The sequence below is a fragment of the Vicugna pacos genome, unplaced genomic scaffold, assembly GCF_048564905.1.
Source record: "Vicugna pacos unplaced genomic scaffold, VicPac4 scaffold_19, whole genome shotgun sequence".
Classification (NCBI taxonomy): Eukaryota; Metazoa; Chordata; class Mammalia; order Artiodactyla; family Camelidae; genus Vicugna; species Vicugna pacos.
In genome coordinates, this window is record NW_027328740.1 from 29,260,922 (window position 1) to 29,286,600 (window position 25,679).

Below are 25,679 nucleotides of genomic sequence, written 5' to 3' on the forward strand. Positions count from 1 at the left end.
CCCCACTTTCCCCCACTCTCCAGCCTAGGCATGCCATCAGGGAAGACAAGCTAAGGGATTCTATAAGAACCCAGGCGCTGCTGTCATTTGGAGGAGCCTCCCCAGAATCAGGATACCTGAGCACGTCTCCGTGTGTGTGCTGGAGGTGGGGAAACAGATTCCACGCATCTTTATGGGGCACAGGTGTTCCAAGGTTGGGGAAGTAGTTTAAAACCCTCCACTACCCACAGAGATGCACTCGATAATACTTGGCTTTAGAGCCCATCCCCCACCATCGCTTACTGCTAGGCCTAGGAAAACACTTAGGGAAGTCAAGCTAAGGGATTCTATTAAAACCCAGGTGCTGCTGTCTGTTGGAGGAAACTCCCCACACTCAGAACCCCAGAACACTTCTTCCTGTGTGTGCTGGACGTGGGGAAACAGAGCACACGCATTTTTCAGGGGTCACAGTAATTCCCAAGTTGTGGGTTGTAGTTTAAACATCTCCACTACCCATGGAGATTCACACGCTAATACTTAGTTTTAGATCCCAAATCCCACTTTCAACCACACACTGGCCTAGGCAAACCATCAGGGAAGACAAGCAAAGGGATTCTATTAAAACCAAGACGCTGATGTCAGTTGGAGGAACTACCCCACCCTCAGGATACTGGAACCCAACCTTGTGTGGTGGGGAGATTTGAAGCCCCACTCCACGCAGATGAATGGGTGCTCAGGTGTTTCCCTTTATGGAGAATTCATCTAAATACTTCCGCAGTCCTTCGGGGACACTCGCTACTATTTGGCCTCAAAGCCCAACCCCCAGATTTCTCTCAGAGTCAGTCCTAGGGCAACACTCAGGGATTACAAGCTAAGGGATTCTATTAGAACCCAGCCGCTTCTGTCACCTGAAATTGCCAGCCCACACTCAGGAGAGCAGGAAACTTCTTCATGTGTGTTCTGGTGGTGGGGATACAGAGTCCACGCTTTTTTCAAGGAGCACAGGTATTCCCATGTTGTGGGGTTTTGGTTAATAACCTCCAAATCCCATGGAGAAGCACTCGCTAATACTTGGATTTAGAGCCCAACCCACCCTTTCTCCAGCACTCCGTATCAGGCAACCAAACAGGGTAGACAAGTTAAGCGATTTTATAAGAACCAAGGCCCTGCTCTCAGTTGGAGGAGGCTGCCCACTCTCAGGATAACTGTGCAAGTGTTCGTGTGTGTGCTGGAGGTGTGGAAACATACTCCACGGATCTTTATGGGGGCACAGGTGTTCCCAGGTTAGGGATGTAGTTTAAAAACCTCCACAAACCATAGAGAGGTCATCGCAAATACCTGGTTTCGGAGCCCAAACAACACTTTCCCCCGCACTCCCGCCTAGGCTTTCCATCAGGGAAGACAAGCAAAGGGATTCAATTAGAACCCAGGCGCTGCTGTCAGTTGGAGGAACTTCCCTGCACTCAGAATTCCAGAACACATTCTTAGGTGTGGGAGAGATGTGCAGCCCCACTTCACCCAGATGAATGGAGGAAAAGGTGTTCCGTTTAGGGAGAAGTCCTCTAAGTACTTCCTCAGTGGATCAGGGGGCACTCACTGCTACTTGGCCTCCAAGCCCAACCCCCAGCTTTCCCTCATGGCCTGGCCTAAAGGAACACTCAGGGAACAGGAGCTAAGGGATACTAATAGAACCCAGGTGCTGCTGTCAGTTTGAGGAACCTCCCCACACTCAGAATACCAGAACACTTCTTCGCGAGTGTGCTGGATGTAGGGAAAAATCAAAGCATTTTTCAGGGGCACATTTATTCCATAGTTGTGGGTTGTAGGTCAAAATCCTAAATCCCATGGATAGGCTCTCGCTAATATTTGGTTTAGCGACAAACCCCCTCTTTCCCACTCTCTCCAGACTAGGCATGCCTTCAGGGAAGACAAGCTAAGGGATTCTATTAGAACCCAGGCGCTGCTGTCATTTGGAGGAGCCTCCATACAATCAGGATACCTGAGCACATGTCCGTGTGTGTGCTGGAGGTGGGGAAACAGATTACACGCATCTTTATGGGGCACAGGTTTTCCAAGGTTGGGGAAGTACTTTAAAACCCTCCACTGCCCACAGATTTGCACTCGCTAATACATGGCTTTATAGCCCATCCCCCACCATCGCTTACTGCTAGGCCTAGGAATACACTTAGGGAAGTCAAGCTAAGGGATTCTATTAAAACCCAGGTGCTGCTGACTGTTGGAGGATCCTCCCCACACTCAGAACCCCAGAACACTTCTTCCTGTGTGTGCTGGTGGTGGGGAAACATAGCACACGCATTTTTCAGGGGGCACAGTTATTCCATGGTTGTGGGTTGTAAGTCAAACACCCACATCCCATGGATCGGCTCTCGATAATACTTAGTTTAGAGCCAAATCCCAACTTTCCCCCGCACACCGGCCTTTTCAATCCATCATGGAAGACAAGTTAAGGTATTGTATTAGAACCCAGGCGCTGCTGTTAGTGGGAAGAACCTCCCCACACTCAAGACATCTGAACCCAATGCCGTGTGTGTGCTGGAGGAAGGAAACAGAGTCCACACATTTTCGGGGGCACAGGTGTTCCCAGGTTGGGGATGTAGTTAAACACTTCCATTGCTCATAGAGAGGCACTCGCTATTACTTTGTTTAAGTGTCCAACCACACCTTTTCTCACAGCCCGGCCTATGGAAACACTCAGGGAAGTCAAGCCAAGTGATTCTATTACATCCCAGGTGCTGCTGTCATTTGGAGGTGTCTCCCCACACTCAGGATACCAGAAAAGTTCTTCATGTGTGTCCTGGAGGTGGGGAAACAAAGTCCACGTTTATTTATTGGATCACAGTTGTCCCCAGGTTGGGGATGTAAGTAAACACTTCCACTGCTCATAGAGAGGCACTCGCTATTACTTTGGTTTAGTGCCCAACCCCACCTTAACTCACATCGCGGCCAAAGGAAACAATCAGGGATGTCAATCCAAGAGATTCTATTAGATGCCAGGTGCTGCCGTCAGTTGGAGGAGCCTCCCCACACTTAGGATAGCCGAATAGTTCTTCGTGTGTGTGCTGGAGGTGGGGAAACAGATCTACACATCTTGCAAGGGGCACAGGTATTCACAGGTTGTGGATTGCAGTTTAAAGACCTCCACATCCCGTGGAGAGGCACTCGATTGTACTTGTTTGTCAAGGCTGAACCCCACATTCCCCCGCACTCTGGCATAGACAAGTCATCAGGGAAGGAAAACTTAGGGATTGTATTAGAATCCAGTCGCTGTTGTCAGTTGGAGAATCTTCCCCACACTCAGGATCCGGAATCCAGCCTTTAGTGTGGGGGATGTGTGGAGACCCACCCCACGTAGAAGATTGAGTGCACAGGTGTTCCACGTTAGGGAGAATTCCTCAAAATATTTCCTCAGTCCATTGGAGGCACTCGATGCTACTTGGCCTCCAATCCCAACCCCCAGCTTTCCCTCGCAGTCTGGCGTAGGGAAACACACAGGAAATACAAGCTAAGGGGTTTTATTGGAACCCAGGCACTGCTGTCATTTGGAAGTTCTTCCCCACTCCCAGGATACCTGAATACATTTTCGTGTGTGTGCTGGAGGTGGTGAAAGAGTGTCCACGCATCTTCATGAGGGCACAGGTGTTCCCAGGTTTGGATGTAGTTTAAACACCTCCACTGAACATAGAGAGGCACACGCTAATACTTGGCTTTAGAGCCCAACCCCCACCTAGGCTCAGAGCCCGGCCTAGGAAAACACTGAAGCTTGTCAAACATAGGGATTATATTAGATTCCAGGTGCTGCTGTCAGTTGGAGGAGTCTCCCCACACTCAGGATACCAGAACACCACATCGTGTGTGTGCTGAAGGTGGGGAAATAGTGTCCTTGCAACTTTCAGGGGGCACAGGTATTCCCAAATATTTGGTTGTAGGTTAAACCACTTCAAATCCCGTGGAGAGGCACTCAATAATACTTGGTTTTAGAGCCCAACCCTCACATTCCCCCGCACTCCCGCCTAGGCTAGCCATCAGTGAAGACAAGTTAATGGATTGTATTAGAACCCAGGCCCTGCTGTCAGTTGTAGGTGCCTCCCCACACTCAGGAAACCTCAACCCGTCTTCGTGTGTGTGCTGCAGTTGGGGAAACAGAGTCGACGCATTTCTTGGGGGGCACAGTTGTTCCAACTTTGGGGATGTATTTTAAACACCTCCACTGCCCATAGAGAGGCACTCGCTATTACTAGTCTTTAGTGCCCAACACCCAACTTCGCTCACAGCCTGGCCAATGGAAACACTCATGGAAAGCAAGCCAAATGATATTATAAGTTCCCAATTGCTGCTGTCATTTGGAGGTGCCTAACCACACTCAGTATACCAGAACTATTCTTCGTGGATGTGCTGGAGGTGGGGAAAGTGAGACCACGCATTTATATGGGGGGCAGGTGTTTAAAGGTTAGGGATGTAGTTTTAAAAACCTCCATGCCCATAGAGAGGCACTCGCTAAAACCTAGCTATAGAGACCAAACCCCACATTAGATCAAAGCCTGGCCTATGTAAACACTCAGGGAACCCAAGCTAAGGGATTCTAATAGAACCCAGGTGCTGCTGTCATTTGGAGTAGCCTCCCCATGCTCAGGATTCCAGAAAACTTCTTCGTGTGTGTGCTGTTGGTGGAGAAACAGTGTCCACGCATATTCCATGGGGCAAAGGTATTCCCTTGTTAGGGGTTGTTGGTTAAACACCTCAACTTCCCATGGAGCGGCACTCACTAATACTTGGATTTAGAGCCCAAATCCCACTTTGAACCGCACTCCAGCTTATGCAATCCATCAGGGAAGAGAAGCTTAAGGATTCTACTAGAACACTGGCACTGCTCTCAGTTGGAGGAACTTTCCCACTCTCAGAATTCCGGAAGCCAACCTTGTGTGGCGGGGAGATGTGGAGCCACAATCCAAGTAGATGAATGGGGTCACACTTGTTTCCCATTAGGAAGAAGTCCTCTAAATAATTCCATATTCCATCGGGGGGCAGTTGCTGCTACTTGGCCTCCAAGCCAAACTCCCAGATTTCCCTCTCAGCCCGGCATAGGGACACACTCAAGGAATACAAGCTAAGGGATTCTATTAGAACCCAGGCGCTGCTGTCATTTGGAGGATCCTCCCCACAATCAGCATACCTGAGCACGTCTCCGTGTGTGTGCTGGAGGTGGGGAATCAGAGTCCACGCATGTTTATGGGGGCACAGGTGTTCCAAGTTTGGGGAAGAAGTTTCAAATCCTCCACTGCCCACAGAGATGCACTCGCTTATTCTTGGCTTTAGAGCCCATTCCCCACCATCGCTCACTGCTAGGTCTAGGAAAAAACTTAGGGAAGTCAAGCTGAGTTATTCTATTAGAACGCAGGCGCTGCTGTCAGTTGGAGGATCTTCCACACACTCAGGATTCCGGATCCCAGCCTTGTGTGTGGGGGAGCTGTTGATACCCAGTCCACACAGATGAATGGGGGCACAGGTGTTCCACATTAGCGTGAAATCCTCTAAGTACTTCCTCAGTAAATCGGGGGGCACTCGTTGCTACTTGGACTTCAAACCCAACCCCCACTTTCCCCCACTCTCCAGCCTAGGCATGCCATCAGGTAAGACAAGCTAAGGGATTCAATTAGAACCCAGGCGCTGCTGTCAGTTGGAGGAGACTCCCCACACTCAGGATACCTGAACAAGTCTTTGTGTGTGTGCTGTTGTTGGAGATAAATAGTCCACGCAACTTTAAGGGGGCACAGGTGTTCCCAGGGAGGGAATGTACTTTAAACACCTCCACTGCCCATAGAGAGGCACTCGCTATTACTTGGCTTTAGAGCCCAATCCCCACCTTCGCTCCCATCCCGTCCTTGGAAAACACTCAGGGAAGATAACCTAAGGGATCCTATTAGATCCCAAATGCTGCTGTCAGTGGGAGGTGCCTCCCCACACTCAGGATACCAGAACAATTCTTCATGTGTGTGCTGGAGGTGGGGAAAAAGAGTCCACACATTTTTTAAGGAGCACAGGTATTCCCAGGTTGTGGGATTTTGGTGAATAATTTCCTCTTCCCATGGAGAAGCACTCGCTAATACATGGATTTACAGGCCAACCCCCAATTATCCCCGCACTCCGCCCTTGGCAAGCCGTCATTGAAGTGATGTAAATGTATTGTATTAGAACACAGGCGCTGCTGTTAGTTGGAGGAACCTCCCCACACACAAAATTTCTGAGCCAGATATCTTGTGTGTGCTGGAGGAGGGACACTGAGTCCACACATCTTTATGGGGGCACAGGTGTTCCCAGTTTGGGGATATACTTTAACCACCTCCACAGCCAAAAGATAGGAGCTCGCTAATACGCGGTTTTAGGGCACAACCCATAACTTCGCTCAAAACCCGGCCAAGGAAAATACACAGGGAAGACAATCTAATGGATCCAATTAGATCCCAGCTGCTATTGTCAGTTGCAGGAGCCTCCCCACACTCAGGATACCAAAACTTCGTGTGTGTGCTGGAGGTGGGGAAACAAAGAACACGCATTTTTCAGGGGTCACAGTACTTCCCAAGTTGTGGGTTGTAGTTTAAACATCTCCACTACCCATGGAGAGGCACACGCTGATACTTAGTTTTAGAGCCCAAATCCCACTTTCAACAACACACTGGCCTAGGCAAACCATCAGGGAAGACAAGCAAAGGGATTCTATTAAAACCAAGATGTTGATATCAGTTGGAGGAACGACCACACACTCAGGATACTGGAACACTACCTTGTGTGGTGGGGAGGTTTGAAGCCCCACTCCACGCAGATGAATGGGTGCTCAGGTGTTTCCCTTTATGGAGAATTCATCTAAATACTTCCTCAGTCCATCAGGGGGCACTCGCTACTATTTGACCTTAAAGCCCAACCCCCAGGTTTCTCTCAGAGTCAGTCCTAGGGAAACACTCAGGGATTACAAGCTAAGGGATTCTATTAGAACCCAGCCGCTTCTGTCACCTGAAAGTGCCAGCCCACACTCAGGATACCAGAACACTTCTGCATGTGTGTTCTGGTGGTGGGGATACAGAGTCCACGCAATTTTCAAAGAGCACAGGTATTCCCATGTTGTGGGTTTTTGGTTAATAACCTCCAAATCCCATGGAGAAGCACTCTCTAATACTTGGATTTAGAGCCCAACCCAACCTTTCCCCAGCACTCCGTATCAGGCAACCAAACAGGGTAGACAAGTTAAGCGATTTTATAAGAACCAAGGCCCTGCTCTCAGTTGGAGGAGGCTGCCCACTCTCAGGATAACTGTGCAAGTGTTCGTGTGTGTGCTGGAGGTGTGGAAACAGACTCCACGGATCTTTATGGGGGCACAGGTGTTCCCAGGTTAGGGATGTAGTGTAAACACCTCCACAAACCATAGAGAGGTCATCGCAAATACTTGGTTTCGGAGCCCAAACCACACTTTCCCCCGCACTCCCGCCTAGGCTTTCCATCAGGGAAGACAAGCAAAGGGATTCAATTAGAACCCAGGCGCTGCTGTCAGTTGGAGGAACTTCCCTGCACTCAGAATTCCAGAACACATTCTTAGGTGTGGGAGAGATGTGCAGCCCCACTCCACCCAGATGAATGGAGGAAAAGGTGTTCCGTTTAGGGAGAAGTCCTCTAAGTACTTCCTCAGTGGATCAGGGGGCACTCACTACTACTTGGCCTCCAAGCCCAACCCCCAGCTTTCCCTCATGGCCTGGCCTAAAAGAACACTCAGGGAACAGAAGCTAAGGGATACTAATAGAATCCAGGTGCTGCTGTCAGTTTGAGGATCTTCCCCACACTCAGAATACCAGAACACATCTTCGTGTGTGTGCTGGATGTAGGGAAACAGTCAAAGCATCTTTCAGGGGGCACATTTATTCCATGGTGGTGGGTTGTAGGTTAAAGACCCACATCCCATTGATAGGCTGTCGCTAATAGTTGGTTTAGAGACCAACCCCCTCTTTCCCACTCTCTCCAGCCTAGGCATGCCATCAGGGAAGACAAGCTAAGGGATTCTATTAGAACCCAGGCGCTGCTGTCATTTGGAGGAGCCTCCCCACAATGAGGATACCTGAGCACGTCTCCGTGTGTGTGCTGGAAGTGGGATAACAGATTCCATGCATCTTTATGGGGCACAGGTTTTCCAAGGTTGGGGAAGTAGTTTAAAACCCTCCACTGCCCACAGAGATGCACTCGCTAATACTTGGCTTTAGAGCCCATCCCCAACCACCGCTTACTGGTAGGCCTAGGAAAACACTTAGGGAATTCAAGCTAAGGGATTCTATTAAAAGCCTGGTGCTGCTGTCTGTTGGAGGAACCTCCCCACACTCAGAACCCCAGAACACTTCTTCCTGTGTGTGCTGGAGGTGGGGAAACATAGCACACGAATTTTTCAGGGGGCACAGTTATTCCATGGTTGTGGATTTTAGGTCAAACACCCACATCCCATGGATTGGCTCTTCCTAATACTTGGTTTAGAGCCAAATCCCAACTTTCCCCCACACACCAGCCTTTTCAATCCATCCTGGAAGACAATTTAAGGTATTGTATTAGAACCCAGGCGCTGCTGTTAGTGGGAAGAACCTCCCCACACTCAAGACATCTGAACCCAATGCCGTGTGTGTGCTGGAGGAGGGAAACAGAGTCCACGCTTCTTTCTGGGGGCACAGGTGTTCCCAGGTTGGGGATGTAGTTAAACACTTCCACTGCTCATAGAGAGGCACTCGCTATTACTTTGGTTTAGTGTCCAACCACACCTTCGCTCACAGCCCGGCCTATGGAAACACTCAGGGAAGTCAAGCCAAGTGATTCTATTAGATCCCAGGTGCTGCTGTCATTTGGAGGAATCTCCCCACACTCAGGATACCAGAAAAGTTCTTCATGTGTGTCCTGGAGGTGGGGAAACAAAGTCCACGTTTATTTATTGGATCAGAGGTGTGCCCAGGTTGGGGATGTAGGTAAACACTTCCACTCCTCATAGGGAGGCACTCGCTATTACTTTGGTTTAGTGCCCAACCCCACCTTAACTCACATCGCGGCCAAAGAAACAATCAGGGATGTCAATCCAAGAGATTCTATTAGATCCCAGGTGCTGCCGTCAGTTTGAGGAGCCTCCCCACACTTAGGATAGCCGAATAGTTCTTCGTGTGTGTGCTGGAGGTGGGGAAACAGATCTACACATCTTGCAATGGGCACAGGTATTCACAGGTTGTGGATTGCATTTTAAAGACCTCCAAACCCCGTGGAGAGGCACTCGATTGTACTTGTTTGTTGAGGCTGAACCCTCCATTCCCCCGCACTCTGGCATTGACAAGTCATCAGGGAAGGCAAACTTAGGGATTGTATTAGAACCCAGTCGCTGTTGTCAGTTGGAGAATCTTCCCCACACTCAGGATCCGGAATCCAGCCTTTAGTGTAGGGGATGTGTGGAGACCCAACCCACGCTGAAGAATGGGGGCACAGGTGTTCCACGTTAGGGAGAATTCCTCAAAATATTTCCTCAGTCCATTGGAGGCACTCGATGCTACTTGGCCTCCAATCCCAACCCCCAGCTTTCCCTCGCAGTCCGGCGTAGGGAAACACACAGGAAATACAAGCTAAGGGGTTTTATTGGAACCCAGGCACTGCTGTCATTTGGAAGATCTTCCCCACTCTCAGGATACCTGAACACATTTTCGTGTGTGTGCTGGAGGTGGTGAAAGTGTGTCCACGCATCTTCATGAGGGCACAGGTGTTCCCAGGTTTGGATGTAGTTTAAACACCTCCACTGAACATAGAGAGGCACCGGCTAATACTTGGCTTTAGAGCCCAACCCGCACCTAGGCTCAGAGCCCGGCCTAGGAAAACACTGAAGGATGTCAAACATAGGGATTATATTCGATCCCAGGTGCTGCTGTCAGTTGGAGGAGTCTCCCCACACTCAGGATACCAGATCACCACATCGTGTGTGTTCTGAAGGTGGGGAAACAGTGTCCTTGCAACCTTCAGGGGGCACAGGTATTCCCGAATATTTGATTGTAGGTTTAACCACTTCAAATCCCGTGGAGAGGCACTCAATAATACTTGGTTTTAGAGCCCAACCCTCACATTCCCCCGCACTCCCGCCTAGGCTAGCCATCAGTGAAGACAAGTTAATGGATTGTATTAGAACCCAGGCCCTGCTGTCAGTTGTAGGTGCCTCCCCACACTCAGGAAACCTCAACCCGTCTTCGTGTGTGTGCTGGAGTTGGGGAAACAGAGTCGACGCATTTCTTGGGGGCACAGTTGTTCCAAGTTTGGGGGCTGTATTTTAAACACCTCCACTGCCCATAGAGAGGCACTCGCTATTACTAGGCTTTAGAGCCCAACACCCAACTTCGCTCACAGCCTGGCCAATGGAAACACTCAGGGAAAGCAAGCCAAATGATATTATATGTTCCCAGTTGCTGATGTCATTAGGAGGTGCCTACCCACACTCAGTATACCAGAACTATTCTTCGTGGATGTGCTGGAGGTGGGGAAAGAGGACCACGCATTTATATGGGGGGCAGGTGTTTAAAGGTTAGGGATGTAGTTTTAAAAACCTCCATGCCCATAGAGAGGCACTCGCTAAAACCTAGCTATAGAGACCAAACCCCACATTAGATCAAAGCCTGGCCTATGTAAACACTCAGGGAACCCAAGCTAAGGGATTCTAATAGAACCCAGGTGCTGCTGTCATTTGGAGTAGCCTCCCCATGCTCAGGATTCCAGAAAACTTCTTCGTGTGTGTGCTGTTGGTGGAGAAACAGTGTCCACGCATATTCCAGGGGGCAAAGGTATTCCCTTGTTGGGGGTTGTTGGTTAAACACCTGAACTTCCCATGGAGAGGCACTCACTAATACTTGGATTTAGAGCCCAAATCCCACTTTGAACCGCACTCCAGCTTATGTAATCCATCAGGGAAGAGAAGCTTAAGGATTCTACTAGAACACTGGCACTGCTCTCAGTTGAAGGAACTTTCCCACTCTCAGAATTCCGGAAGCCAACCTTGTGTGGCGGGGAGATGTGGAGCCACAATCCAAGTAGATGAATGGGGTCACACTTGTTTCCCAATAGAGAGAAGTCCTCTAAATAATTCCATATTCCATCGGGGGACAGTTGCTGCTACTTGGCCTCCAAGCCAAACTCCCAGATTTCCCTCTCAGCCTGGCATAGGGACACACTCAAGGAATACAAGCTAAGGGATTCTATTAGAACCCAGGCGCTGCTGTCATTTGGAGGAGCCTCCCCACAATCAGGATACCGGAGCACGTCTCCGTGTGTGTGCTGGAGGTGGGGAATCAGAGTCCACGCATCTTTATGGGGGCACAGGTGTTCCAAGGTTGGGGAAGAAGTTTCAAATCCTCCACTGCCCACAGAGATGCACTCGCTTATTCTTGGCTTTAGAGCCCATTCCCCACCATCGCTCACTGCTAGGTCTAGGAAAAAACTTAGGGAAGTCAAGCTGAGTTATTCTATTAGAACGCAGGCGCTGCTGTCAGTTGGAGGATCTTCCACACACTCAGGATTCCGGATCCCAGCCTTGTGTGTGGGGTAGGTGTGGATACCCAGTCCACACAGATGAATGGGGGCACAGGTGTTCCACATTAGCGTGAAATCCTCTAAGTACTTCCTCAGTAAATCGGGGGGCACTCGTTGCTACTTGGACTTCAAACCCAACCCCCACTTTCCCCCAATCTCCAGCCTAGGCATGCCATCAGGTAAGACAAGCTAAGGGATTCAATTAGAACCCAGGCGCTGCTGTCAGTTGGAGGAGACTCCCCACACTCAGGATACCTGAACAAGTCTATGTGTGTCTGTGTCTGTGTATCTGTGTGTGCGCGTGCCCTATAAAATTAGTGTGATTGGTAATGATCTTGATAAATTATTGCTCTGATGACACTATATAACAGATTGGTAGTTGGAGTCCTTGCTTTTATTTTCTGGTAGTTTACAAAATTGCACAAATTTTGGTTTTACTTACCTGAGCTACCTCTGATAGTATTTCAAAATGGCACTTTCCAGTCGCTACTGTCTGGATAAAAGATGTGGTTGCATTGTCACTTCTTAGACTTCTCGGGTAGTTAATGCCACTCTTGTCACTGGGCCGGTGAACCCTTCCTTTTATCTGATATCCCATGAGACTCAGTGTACACATTGAGGAAAGGTGTAAAACAGGTGGGTATTTAGAATCAGGCAAGTGCCTTTCCTATGTCCAGTGTTGCAATGTATCTTGTCTCCACCACTGTGAATGGGGTGTAGGGACAGTTTCATTAATGTCTGAGTGTCTGAAGGATGGAATTTCTGTCTCCATTGTGGCTCCCTCCTAGTTACATGTGACCATGAGTACTGGTGTAGTTGGAGGCCGAAGCTGTGTGAACCGCTGAGACCCTGTTTCTACTAGGTTCTCTGAAATTGAGGACTCATATATCCTAGTCAGGGGGCCTTGGTTGCATACACCAGATCTGCTCTTCCCACAGTTTAGCCTCTTTTGTGTGTTTTAGTCCACCAAACTGCCTATTCACATGCATTCCAGAGTATTCTTTTGTGTTGTATTTATTTTTGTTGTGATGTGTACTTTTTATTGACTGTAGATATAAGGGGAGAGACAAAAATTGTTTAAACTTATGTCACATTTAAAAGTGTATACTTTTTCAATTAAAACCTTAAATTCTACCAAGGACATTATGAAAACAGTATAGAAAGTGAATAAATCAGTTACCTTAATATCATAGTACTACAAAATATTTTGATTTCCCTGGTTTTTTTTTAACGTGTTTCCCACCTACATGCACATTTTACTGTAATATAACCCTATAATCCCTTTAAAATCAGTTAAATTATTAAAATATTTCTCTGTGCTGTAAATATAGCCCTGTTGGTTATCTAATTTATTACTAGTAGCTTGCACATATCTGTCTTCTCCATCCTTCTGCTCTGTCCCCACAGGAAACCACTACTTGGTACACTACACATATATAAGTCATCCTGTTCCTTTATTTTGATTATTTTTCTTATATCTTTTTTCCTCATTTAAGTGACAACGTAGAGTGTTTTTCTCCGTATGACTTATTTTCCTATGTGCAACACTCTCGGGGTCCAGTCACATTGTTCCAAATGGCAGAATTTTATTTTTTAATATGACAATGACTAAGAATTTATTATGTTATCTATATCTCACATCTACTTCAGCCAATAATCTGTTAATGGGCAGTTGAGTTGTGCTTCTATCCTTGGCTACTATAAATGATGATGTAAAGAACATTGGGGTAATATATACTTTAAGTAAATGTTTTCATTTTTTTCAGATTTATACCAAAAACTGGAATTGCTGCAACATATAATGCTTCTATTTCTCATTTTCTGAGCATTGTCCACACGTTTATAATAGTGGATGCATCAATTTATATTTCCACCAAGAGTGTACATAGTTTACCTCTTCTCAAAATTCTTATTGAAGTTTGTCATTTGTAGACATTTTATTAATAGCCATTTTGGTTGCTGTGAGATTATATTCCATTCTGGTTTTGATTTATGTTTCTTAATGAATAGCAATGTTATGTTTCTATATTTGAGCATGAAAATCATCCACAAGTCTCATTTTGAAAATTTTCCATGAAGATATTTCAATTGTTTTCAAGTTGGTGTTTTGTTTTTTTAAATATTGAGTCTATTTTGACATATATATATTATGGATATTAACATCTTGTTGGTTTCATTCTCTGAAATTTTTCCTTCTATTCTGTCTGTTATCATATCTCTTGTTGAAGATTTCTTTGCTCTGCAAAAGGTTTTGCACTTCACACTTATACAAGAATTAGAATCCCTGTAACGCATAATACAATATTTTTTCCTTAGTAACCTAAAAACTGTAATTGTTACCTTTCTTTTTTTTTTATTTGGAGACAGATCAAAAATAAGCATTGCCATGATTTATCTCAAAGTCATTTCTGCTCCTGTTCTTTGTCAGAAATTGTATAGTTTCAGGCTTTACATTTAGGAAATCAATCCATTTTTATCTTATGTTGTATACTATGGAAGGAAGTGCTCTTACATCTTCCTTTTACATGTATTGTACAGCTTTCCCAGATCTACTTATTGAAGAGAATAACTTTTTTCCATTGTATACTCTTGCATTCTTCATTGTAGACTAATTGACCATATGTGTGTGGGTTTATTTTAGGACTCTTTATTTTGTTCCATTGATCTATGTGTTTTTAAAGTGCCATATATTGATGCATTTATTACTGTAGCTTTGTAGTACATTATAAATTCAAGGAGGATAATACCCACAGCTTTGCTCATTTTAAATATAATTTTAGAAAATTTGGATCTTTCAAATTTTTGTATAAATTTTATTATTTTTTCTCCTTGTTTTGTGAAGAAACATGAATTATGTAAGAAAAGAAATTTACTAAAAGAAAAAACCTGAGAAAAATTGTAAAGTGTAGAGGATAAATCATACAATATTAACAACAACTGGATTGCTGTATAAATCAAAGAAAAAATATATAAAGAAAAATGACAATGAAAACAAAATCCATGGGGTATAAAAAAAGCAGTATTAATAGGGATGCTTATAGCAATATAATCCCAGTTATTCAAATAAGAAAAATGTCTCACAACATATTCTTTAAAACAAAATTTGTAGGAAAATAATAAACAGTTTTGTTAGTAGAAGGAAAGACAGCTGAAAGGTCAGAACATAATTTAATAAAATAAAGATTAAAGACAGAAACATTTAATCAAAATAAATAATGGCTTTTCAAAGGTAAATAATGTTGATAAACTTTAACCAGACACATGAACAAAAAAGGGAGTACAGATTAATAAGCTCAGAAATAAATGAGAAGTTACAGCTTATATCAAAGAAATACAAAGCATCATATGAAGTTACAACAAATAATATGCTAACAAAATGGAAACCCTAGAAGAAATGGACAATTTCTATGAAAGAACTAATCTCCAGAATGGAATGAGAAAGAAAATATGAACAGATTATCACTAATGAAATTGAATCAGTAATTAAACAAAATCTCCCAAGAAACAAAATTCCAGGCCTAGACAGCTTCACAGGTGATTTCTGCCAAACATTTAAAGAAGAGCTATCACCTATACTTCTCAGCATATTCCAAAATTTTCGAGAGGAATGGAGGCTTCCAACCCCAAATTTCTGTATCACACTACTACTAAAACTGGAACAAATACCTCAAAAAATTACAGGTTACATACTACTGATAAGCATAGATGCAAAAATCATCACTAAATTATCAGCAAATCAAGCAATACATTAAGAGGATTATACATTATGATTAAGTCCATTTTATTCCAGGGATGCAAAATTGATTCAATGCCCACAAATTTTTCAGTATGATACACCACACTAACAACCTGAAGAATAAAATTTATATGGGCACCTCAATAGAGTCAAAAAACATAGTGACAATTTGAGTATCTATTTATGAATATATTCCTCCTCAAAGTGAGCATGAGGAAACATAACTCAACACAGTTAAGGTCTTATATCACAAGAACTCAGCTAACATGACACTCACTGATTAAAAGCTTAAAGCATCTCCAATAAGAGCAGGAAGAAGAGAAGAATGCTCACTCTTACCACTTTTATTAGTTATAGTATTGGAAATTCTAGCCATAGTTATCCAAAATAAAAGTAAGTAAAATATAGCTAATTAAGAAAAGGAGTAAAAGTATCTGCTTGCAGATGACATAATTTAAACAGAAATCCGATAAATGGTGCCACAATACTACTAGGGCTTATCAATGCATTTGGTAAAATTTCCAAATGTAAAATTAACATAGAGAAATCTTGCATTTCTACACACTAACAAGAAGCTAAATTATACAGAAAGTGAGGGAACTGTCTCATTTACAGTTGCATTACAAAAAAAATCAAAAAATATATCCAACCAAGGAGGTAAAAGACCTGTATTCAGAAAAGTATAAAATATTTATAACAGAAATTGAAGATAATGCAAACAGATGAAAGGATAAATTGTGTTCATAGATGAGGAAAAATATATTTTTTAAATGACAGCATAAGCCAAGAAAATGCACAAATTAAATTCAGTGCCTATCAAAATACCAAGGGCATTTTCAGACACTTACAATAAATCATTCAAAAATTTGCATGTAAAGACAAAAGAATTGAAATCACTAAAAAAAAAGAAAGAAAAGAATACAAACAGACTGAAAACACAAACAACTTTGACAAAGAACAAAGAGGATATATCACTGTCCCTCATTTTAAACTATAATACAAAGCTACAGTAATAAAAAGAATACAGTAGTGACACAGAACAAGCAGAATATTAGAACACAAAGAATGCCTGAAAATGAAATCAGACACTTATGGTCATTTAGCCCATTACAAAAATGAATATACAGTGGGGGAAAGGTAACCAACAGGCACATGAAACCGATCAACATCACTGACCATCAGAAAAATGCAAGTCCAAAACACAATGAGATTTTATGTCACGCCTGACAGAATGACTATTATCAAAAAGTTAACAAACATAAGTCTTGGTGAGGATGTAAGAAAAACAACCCTGATGCACTGCTGGAGTGAATGGAAATATGTGCAGCCACTGTGGAAAACAACATGGAAATTTATTTAAAAATAAAAATGAAATATAATTCTACATTTCCATATCTGGACACTAATTCCAAGAAAATAAAGACACTAATTAGAAGAGATAAATTCAACCACATATTCACTGCAGCATTATTCACAATAGACAGGATATACAAGCAAATTAATTGCTCAAAAGATGATGGATAAAGAAGATATGTGTTTATAAAATATATATCTACCCATTTAACTACAGATTTACCTATATTTATATATATATACATACACACAGAAACTATATATATATGCAGTATATATATATATATATATATGTATATGTATACACACTCACATAAAAATACAATGGGTTATTATTCAAGTCTAAATAGATCAAGTTTTTGTCTTTTGCAACAAATGGGTAGACCAAGAGTGTAATATGCTAACTGAAATAAGTCAGAAAGGGAATGACAATTGCTGAATGATTTTATTCACATTTGAAATTTTAAACAAATGAGCTTAACAACATAGAAAATGAGATATACATATAGAAAGAAACAGGTTGTTCACAAGAAGGAGGGAAATGGGGTAAGGAAAAGACAAATTTGAGGAAAATTAAGAGAGAAATTTTTCCAGTTGCAAATTAAATGAATCACGGACAAGAAATATACTCTATGGGGAATAGTCAATAACTATGAAATATCTTTAAATAGCAACATATCATAACTAGATATATTCTGGAGAACAGTTTGAAATGTATTAAAAATAGTGAACAGTATGTTGTGTAGGAGAAACTAACGCAGGGTTATAGATTAAAGTACACTTCAAAAACAAACAAACATGCTTATAGTAAATGAAAATAGATTTGTAATTTACAAAGGCAGGGGTTGGAAAAGGAGGATTTGTTTAATTCACTCAAATGCTACAAACCTCCAGCCTTAAAATAATCGTGTTCTAGGGATGCCCCATATTAACTTCAAAATTACAAGTAATACTGCTTTATGTTCTATATGAATGTTGTTAAGAGATTAGACAATAAGATTTCTCATCACAACCAGATACAAATTGTATTTCTTTAAAATTTTATCTAAATGAGGTAATGAATTCTCCCTAAATTTGCTATGATATATATTACATGATAGGTGTATAACAAATCGCTATCCTGTGCACCTAAACTTACACAATGTTTTATGCCAATTATATCTCAATAAAAGCAGGAGAAATGGAAACTCAAAGGTCGTTTTTCCCATGTCATTTCTCATGATTGTATTTGCAGCAAGTAAACTTGAGTTATGATATACTTATCCTAGGTAAAGATACTAATAAATAAGTGATTCTAATAAGTTATACATAAAGATAGTAATAAAATAAGAGTTTTGCCATGCCTTAAACATTCTTCATCTTAACAGCCCACTGCTTCTGTAGGCATCAAAATTTCAATCTGTGTATTCATCTGAGATTAGGGAATGGATTCAAATTTAAAACTGGCTGCTCTTGCTGTGAGTGATAAAGTTCACTGTCTCTGACCGATGGTCTCATCTCCCCGACAGCATCTGTAAGAAATGAACATGCTAGGTTGCTAAAAATCTAAGCATGGTTAAATCTCAGAACTCCTACAATTCTTAACTGTTTTGCAATGGGAATGCAATACTGACAAACACTTGATTTTGGATAACAATGTTGTGTTTTCTCATGGCTGCATTATGGAATGTGAGGGTAATCCCTGAGATCCACAACATTCTTGCTCAAGTGCTGGGCAAAGTAGTGTAAAGCTTCTGCATTATTAGGACTGGGGACTGATTTCAAAATGATGACTATGCTCACTCTATTTCAGGTAGTCCAAGGGAAGAAAAGTTATTGCAATTTCTAGGTGAATGGGAATAATTCAGTGGTTCAGACCCTACAAATTAGTCAACGTGTGTTCCAAGCCAAAATATGTTGTGTCAACAGTGAGAATTAAAAGAGAAAAACTTAGACATAAGCTTAAATTAAAAAGGTGATACAGTCCTGTGCTGGGCTCTGGGGACTGGAGAATGTGTATGCCTCAGTCCCATTCAAGGGTTTAGAGGCATGGCCCTAACATCAGCTCGGGATTCAATGAGCAGGTAACAATTATTATACTGGGAGAAATATAATCTACCTCTCCCTGATCAGAAGAAAATCTGGTGGCTCAATGAAACTCTTAATTCAGAGAGATTCTAACAGATGCAGAGGAATATTTCACTGATGACTCAACTAAGACAAACTTAGTTACTGCTTAACAATCCATCTTCACACACACACACAGTTGTAGAGAGACTTGTAGTATTTTGTGGGAAGAATTCAGTGGGCAGAGCTCAGAGAATAGATTTCAATGCACCAGCCAACTTTTGTACTTTGGTCAAAAGTCTAGTTTTTCCCAGGTAGAAAACTACAGATGGACAAACAAAGAATATTCTTCTTTACGATTCCTAATTTTGAAAGTAAACTGTAGCTTTTGACTTACCAGTATAGAATCTTGTTAAGATGATCACGGTAAGACCCACTGTCTGATAAGCAAGCTGGAAACTAGCTGCTGAACCAGCCCATCTGAACCCCAGACTGCTAATGTAAGCAACAACATAGCCACCATCAGATTTCAGCTGACAAACTTAAAAGCTTGATGTTTCTGTTGTAGGAAGAACCACAGCTGTCCAGACACAGTTCTCCAGCTGCAAGTGGTCTCTTTTCTTCTCTTGGTATAGGTCATTTTGGTGAGATGTTGCTAGAGTTAACCCTGGCCCATTTGCCCATTCTCCACAATATCAAAGACTTTCTTCACAACAGGTGACAAATTTTCAGGACTCAATTTTACCATTCCAGTCTTATCAGCTGACACTGGCTGCATCATTGTAAGCAGAAGCCTTAGGGTCCCTGACCTAGCCTACAATTTTCCAGCAATTCAGGGCATTTCACATTCTGAAAATGCTTCGCTTTTTATTTTAAATTAATGGGAAATAGTCAAAGACTTCCATGAATATTTTATATTTCTTAATATCTGCAGAAATTTGGTATTCTTGCACTTGGACAAATTTTTAATTCTATCACCCTCACCTCCTTCTAGTCCACACATTTTAGATTGCAATTTGATTACTGAATACCACCACCCCATCCAAGGGAATAGTACATCTTAGAAATTTCCTGTGTGAAGGTTAGAAGGGGCACAAGTTATGTGGGGTATATAAACCTACATTAAATGTTTGCAATGGCAGTGTCTCTTCTGGAAAAGCTCTGATTCTATGAAGTAAATTAATTAGAAGGCAATATAGTTATTGGTATGGGGAAGAGAATCAAATTTTTTGGGATGGGTGGGTGATGAAGAGACAGGAATATATCCCACAAATGAGAAAGGAATGATTTAGGCCTATGGAGGTATGACTTGAGAAGAAAATAATACATAGTCTTCTGTACCTACCTCCAATTACTGTCTTGAGTGACTAGTCCTTGCACTATGAAAAGAGCTAGTTTGTGGTGTAAAGACCATAACGAAATAGTTTGAAAACCAAGAGTTTTGTTGTTTCAGGAAAGTAGATATTGCTTAATGTCAACATGTATTTTTCAATCACTAAATACTAAAATGCATACTGTGGCATGTGCTGTGCTTACTGTGGTGGTATCCAAGATAGACAAGGAAAGTGGGATAGACAGAAAACATCTGGAGGAGGTGGTTTCTGTGCTGAGAGGAGGATAGTCTAAGTAGGTAAAATGAGGACACCCAACGTCCAAGTATGAGCTGGAGTAAAACTGTTGAGTTTTGAGCTAACATGGTTGAGAAGCATTTGCCTGGATATATATTCAGATACACTGAAACATAAAGATATGTCAAGGTAGTCAGATGCCAGATTTATAAAGTAATGACTAAGCTAAGTTGAGTTAATTTTGTGTGATTAGATTTGGAAAGGCATTAAGTTTCACCCTGAGGATGTAACCTTCTTTGGCTGGAACATAAAAGCAACATAAATTAATAACTAGAAAATATAGTGTAGACTCTTGAGGGCAGGAAATGAAAGCACCAATTGGAATGCTTTGAGAACAGCACAAAGAAGACCATAGATAAATTACTTCTTAAATTCTACCACATGCTGAATGTGCCATCTGAGAATACATCATGTGACCTTTTTGATTCCAGGGATGACATAATAGAGACCATGATCCCTGGGCCGGTTCCTGAATGTATCTCCTGTTCCAAACTATCCTAACTTAACACATTTACTACTTTCCAGGATGAACCAGAAACCACTTGGTACTTTTCCCTCTCTCCATGTTTTATTATTTTTCCAAATTCTCCCATTTTTTTTTCCTTACATGAAAATATTTAAATTTACTCCCATACTGTTCCATCTAAGATCATATCAAACAAATATCTCTTTTTTTCTTTGAATGGCAAGTTAGTCTCCCATTTAATTCTTAATTCTTTTAAAAAATACTAAGGAAAATACAGGTACACATCTATGTTTAATGTTCAAATAAGAAAATAGCAGATAGTTGTCAACATTTGCCAACATCAGTTATAATCTTTGTTCCCTGCATAATCTGGTAGTTCTCTGGTAGATCAGTTGTTATTAGGATGACGTTCATAAACTGAAGATGGCTGATGAGTTGGCCTTGAAAGGGAAGTAGCTGATGTATCAGCTATCACTGGCACTGGAAAGCGTGGGTTGCACCCCGGTTGAAGTTTAGGAAAATGACCTTCATTTGCAGATATGTTCTGATATGTATTTGGAAAAGTAGAAGGCTCCAACATCAGTCCAAAATAATTGCTCTGTTTGGGAGATAAGATACTCTACTGAGAAGTAGAAATTCTACTTCAAATGGAGTTCACAACACGGCCATTTATTTCATTGTAACTGCTTTGAGAGTGCCCATGGACAGTGGTCAACTGATTGAAAATAGCTCGTTGATCCACTGCAATTTGTTCTGTTGGTCTGACATTGATGATGGAGGAGAAAAATCACCTCTGATCGGGGTAGTTGTATCACCAATTATGTGGCTAGTAGAGGGCTTTCTCATTAGAGGCATGTTTAAATTTGCAGAAGGTAAAAATGCACTTTCTTCAATAGTGTCAGCCACAAATTCAGAATTATTATTATCCACATTATACCCTGCTTTATAGTGCTGCTCTTTGAAGTCTTCAGGCAATGAAGATACCAGAGAGGAATTTTTAATCCCAACTCTTCTTTTTATTCTCACTAAAACCTGGGGACAGCCTCGTTTAAAATTTGGATTATGATAAAAGTGCAGCTATAAACAAAGGAGAAACATTTTAGTAATATTTATACCAAAATACAAGACTACAATAAGCCTAACGTATAAAACCTGATTCCACGTTTACTATACAAGGATAATATCATCAAAATATGAACATTGCTAACAATATTTTGAAGTTCCTTATTTGGAAAATACACATTTAATTATTATAGTCATGAAATTTAAATGTTAGCATTTACAGTAACGGTGAATGCCACTTTTGAAAAGCAGCTTTAATACCTTTATATGAATTTCTGGAAAGATTCATAGTTGTAAGCAAAGTTTCTCATAATCTTGAATAATTAAGGCACTGTCCTCATTTTTTAGAGTAAAGTATTTTAGCCTTAATAGTTTTATACAATTTTCAAAATCTAGCTTTACATTTATATTACCATAGATTGATGTACAAAATAAAATTTTATACATAAGTTACCAATTCGTAACTAAAATTTGTGTATACCTTGCTTGAAACAGAGGCTTCTTTTTCTTGTGCTAGAAAGTCAACTAGACAAGCAGATCTTTGAAATTTCTGCCGCACTTTCCTAAACCCATAAAAGTTAATGGGTCTAAGTAAACTTTTCATACTTCCAGTTTCAAATATTCTGAAAGGGGCCTTTTTTTCCAAAACTTCCTTCTTCAAGACAACTTCATCAATCACTATGGAAGATCCATTATCACCCCACCAGATGGATTTAAATTGGTCACTCCCAGACATTTTCCAGAGCTTTCTTGGAAATGTCAGAGAACCAAAATCATTATCTTCATCTGGTTCAGAGACACAATGTGTGTAGCATGGTCTTTTTATCAAGGATTCTTCAGACAAATTCTGAAAAGCATTTTCTTCAATCATAGAACTCAAGTCCAAGTCCTCAGAGAATGTTTGATCACACAATAGAGATCTACCGGAGTTTCCTGAGCCAGTTGGTCCATCTTTATGAGACATATCTTGAATTTCTGAAGAAATATGTGCCATCTCAAATAACTTTTTCTACAGCTACATTTCTAATCTGCATGATTTTGAGCACTGCAGCTTCAAATGCTGCTTTGGCAGGCCTGAACAGATAAACTGCTAGGCCTTCACAATGGTTCTCAACTTGAGAAGCTGTGACATCACAAAACGACTGGTATCCCAGCAACTCAAGTGTAACATTCAGCCAGTGTTTACTTATCATTCATCCAGTTAAAATGAAACATATAGGATGATTTTTTTACAGTGTGATCTGCAAATATTATCCCAACACATTTTTATAAACAATTTAGTTTTGGGGTGTATGAAATAAAATCAATCTCCATACTTTTGTATTGAAATTTATGCCAGATTTGTGAACAGAGTATAAATATAGCACAAATTATATAAAATAACTTTAAAGTTTTGGAATTTAAAGTGAAATTCGTGTAAAACTTGTACAGAAAATATATATCTATTTCAATATCATTTGTAATTAAATTGAAACATAATTTGATTAGGAAATGGAAGTAGGTATTTATCTGTGTACTATATAATAAGTAGTTCAATATTCAAAACATGAGCAGATTAAATGTCAGTTTATTTGTTTTGTATATAAATAAATGGTAAATAATTATGAAATAAAATTAGATAAAAATAATGCATCAAATTTAAGAAATCCCAAAAGGCAGAATTTTTGATTTAAATTGTAGTTCATTTCTATAAGTAAAACAAATGTAATTTAATATTCTACTCTAAAATTACAAAAGAGAGAAACTTATTGTATATTTACGAATGTTTATTTTTGCCATTCATTCAATCAGAGGTTTTTCAGTCCCTAGAAACAATAAATTTTCTTTCCATCTTTATAATCCATTCAATTGTGGCTTCTGTTAAGTGTTCTAAAATGATGTTTATAAGTACACTTATGCACAAGATCCTGGGTTCAATCAGCAGTGCCTCCATTAAGGGGTAAACAAACAATCAAAAAACAAATAAATAACACTATATGTGATTTGGGGTGGAAAAGACCAGGTAATGCATTTTTGGAAGGAATATGTATCTCAGTCCTGAAACATTTGACATTGTTAGTAAAATATGGCATTTCAAGGCAAGTGTTTTGTTCACTAAATGTATATAATAGCTATGTTCTGCATCAGTAAACTGTAGAAAATCCAGTTCTATCAAAAGTTATATTCTTTATTTAGAAATAAATTCCTTTAAACATAAACCAAATTAAAAATGAGGGATAAAATTTTTCAATAAATAAATGTAAACTCAATCTGTAATGTAAATTTTTCTTTCAGTATGTGAACATTCCATTCTAAATAAATATTAGCAACCTGAATTCATTACATATTATAAGTATTATAAACTATAGTTAAGAGGGATTTAGTCCTGATTCATAAATATTACTTATCAAATTCAAATCAATATATGTGATACAATCCCTGAAAAAGCAGAGAATTCAAAAACATCAATCTCAAAAAATGTAGGAAAATTTTTCACAAATCTGATCTTTACTTTTTTATAAAAATATTCTTAACAAATTCACTTTTAATACAATTTAATTAAACATAATAAAAACCATATATGAAAAACCCATGACAATCATCAAGTTCAATTTTAACATACAGGAAGGTTTCCTCTGGTCCAGTAATAAGAAAAGGTAGTTCATTCTCACAAGTACTAAATTACACTATTTGAAGACCTAGCCAGAACAACTAGTCAAGAAAAAATATAAAAGGCATCCAACTTGTAAAAAAGCAGTAAAATTTTTAGAGATGACATAATTAAGCAAAGATAGAAAACTCCATAGACTCCTCCAGTGACTGTTAGAAATAATGAACAAACTTAGTAAACTTGCAGAATACAAAATCAATATACAAATATCCATTGCATTTTTATATAGTAACAACAAACTATCAGCAAGAGAAATTAGGAAAACAATTGTGTGTATATTTATACCAAAAAGAATAAACTAGGAATACATTTGATAAGTGAAATAAAAGATCTAAATATAGATCTATAAATTACAGGTGCAAGAAATAAAATAAACTAATAAATAGAAAGATATTCTCTGCTTATGGATTGTATACAATGTGAGGATCTATTCTAATCTATCTTTTACATGATCAATCTCCCCTGCACTACTTATTCAGGAGAATGTCTATTCTTCATTTTATACTCTTGCTTCCTTTTTCATGGGTTAATTGATCATAGGTGTGAGTGATTATATCTGGTTGCTCTATCCTCTTCTATTGATTGGTGTCTGTTTTTGAGCCAGTTTCATGTTGTTTAAATTACTAAAGCTTTGTTGGACTGTTTAATTCAGAGAACTATACACTATTAGATTTAATACTCTTTTTCAAGGTTATATTGGCAACTAATGGTCTATGTGGTTACATATAAATTTTGAAATTAACTGTTCTATTAACTGGAAAAATCTCATGGGTACTTTGACATGAATGACGCAAAATGTAGATTGCATTGGGTAGTATGTTTGTTTCAACCACATTGTATCACATCATTAACATAAGAGGAATTTTCATTTCTTTGGGTCAGTTTTAATTTCCTTCACCAATGTTTTCTATTTTTTAACGTATAGGTTTTCTCCTTATTTGTTAACTTCATTTCTATGTATTCTATTCATATATATGTAATTATATATATTATATTTGTAAACACGTTTACTACACAAATACAACAGGCAGAAGACAGTGGTAAGACATATTTAAAGTCCTGAATGAAAGAAAGCTGTAATCTAAGATAATTTATCAAGCAAGGCTATCCTTTAGAATAGAAGGAGAGATAAATAACTTCCACTAAAGCAAGTACTAAAAGAATTTAGCA